The following is a 1,730-nucleotide window of genomic DNA, read 5'->3' as shown; positions in this document are numbered from 1 at the left end:
TAAACTTGTAAAACAAGCCTGGGGCCAGGGCGTGCCGAGGGGCGAGCTGTCCTGCAGGCAGCGGGACAGGCCAGGGATGACTCTGTCTGCTCAGCACGCGACACAGCTGACGGACACTGTGGGTTTGGGCTTGTTGTTCCAGCTTTATTAAAATACAGCTGCTTTCCCGAGGAAAGCTGCACCTCTGCCTGGCTCAGCAGCACCCGCAGCACAATGCTCACAGGCTGCGTCCCCGTGTCCGCTGCACCCTTGGAGAGTTCAGGATGAGGGCGGTCTGAAGTGCCAGGGAACAGATGGCGGGTTCGCTGTCTTCTTGCATGGGCTGAAGAGCTGCAACCGAAAGAAACAGAGCTGAGATGACCCCCCGTGTCTGCAGAGACGCCCGGGCGTCCCCTCCAGACCATGCTCCCTACTCACCCCTGCAGATCTCAGCCAGCTTCTCCCTGCTTTGGTCCCTCAGGGGCCGCGCAGCAAGCCCTAGGCACAGAGCGTCATCAGACCTCCCGCTCCCCAGCATGCTCCCAGCAGCACAGCCCCAGCCCTGCCGCCTGGGCTTGCACGCCCTCCTCCCCCTCGCCAGGGCTGAGCCCAGGGAAGACCAGTAGCCGAGGGGGGTGGGACTGCGCAAGGCGGCCACCAAGCCCACCTGCGTGGGCAGGGGTGGGAGAAGGAGGCCAAGGCCCCGCGCGGGGCAGCTGGGGCTCTGCCAAAAGAGGGACCCCGGGGGCTGTGGCTCACCGATGAACCTCACGGCCACCTCTCGCAAGGTGGCCTGAGCGTCCCCCAGGTATGGCAGGCTCTGGCTCAAGTATTCTTCCGCCCTGCTCCTGTCCTGCACCAGCTGGAGAGAGAGAGCGAGAGGGCACAAGGGTACCGGCATGTCACAGAGCCTCCCCAGTTGGCCGGAGCAGTCCCTCCTCCCGGCAGCCCTCGTTCCCCGTCCCCCCCCAGCCATTCCCGTCTCCCAGCCAGGAGCTCTGCGGGAGTGAGTTTGAGAGAGCGCCACAGGCAGAGGGGTCCAAGGGGTGCTGAGACCCCCTCCGTCCCACTGCAAGGCGCAGACGGGCCAGGGTCCCCAGGCCCTGGGGCTTGTCCTCACCAAGCACTCTCCAATCCTCCATGTCTGCTGTGTCTGCACCAGGTGTTTGAGCTCTTTCCACTTGAGGAGCTCTGCGGTGGTGATGAGGGCTTCCCCAGAGACCTGGAGAGCAGCAGAAGCTGGGAGATGGCACCACGGTCTGGGGAAGGAGAGCTGGCGTCCCCCTCCTCTGGGCTTTGCTCCTGGGGTGATCCTGCCCTTGGGAAGCTGGGACATGCCCTGGCCCAAACATCTGGGGGTGTCCTGGGCACAGCCCTGGGGGACAGGGATCGAGGCTGAAAACCTCTGGCCTCTGACACCTGCAGGGACAGCAGGGAAGCCTGTAGGGACGTGCGTATTCATGCCTCGGGCCACGGGCTGCTGCTGAGCCCTGCCGGAGCAGGGAAATGTCCATGCCAGCTTCTCTGCCCCTGCTCACGCTGGTTCTGCAGGGACCCTGCCTAAGGGACAGCCTTAGGAGGAGGGCTGAGTGGAGGGAGCGTGGCTGGGAGTGGATCCCACCTCCCCTTCTGCCTCTGCAGCAAGAGGCACTGGGGGATGAGGAGGGCAGCGGTGGAAGCGGTGCAGGGACGGAGGGGAGCCCTGCCCTGCCCTCAGCGACTCGGTCAGTCGGACCCCGAGATGACACACG

The 1,730-nt window shown here is 65.0% G+C and overlaps 1 long non-coding RNA gene across 1 annotated transcript; it reads right to left on the bottom strand.

The window, feature by feature from the left end:
* Positions 1-271: 271 nt before the first annotated feature.
* Positions 272-838, bottom strand: LOC128137683 (uncharacterized). The gene is made up of 3 exons (XR_008233791.1): positions 739-838; positions 418-477; positions 272-330 (listed from the first exon to the last, which is right to left on the bottom strand). It is a non-coding gene; the product is annotated as an uncharacterized LOC128137683 (long non-coding RNA).
* Positions 839-1,730: the final 892 nt, after the last annotated feature.

Source organism: Harpia harpyja, chromosome Z, assembly GCF_026419915.1.
Source record: "Harpia harpyja isolate bHarHar1 chromosome Z, bHarHar1 primary haplotype, whole genome shotgun sequence".
NCBI classification, from domain to species: domain Eukaryota; kingdom Metazoa; phylum Chordata; class Aves; order Accipitriformes; family Accipitridae; genus Harpia; species Harpia harpyja.
The sequence above is the reverse complement of the archived record's forward strand: the minus strand, read 5'-3'. Positions and strand labels throughout refer to the sequence as shown.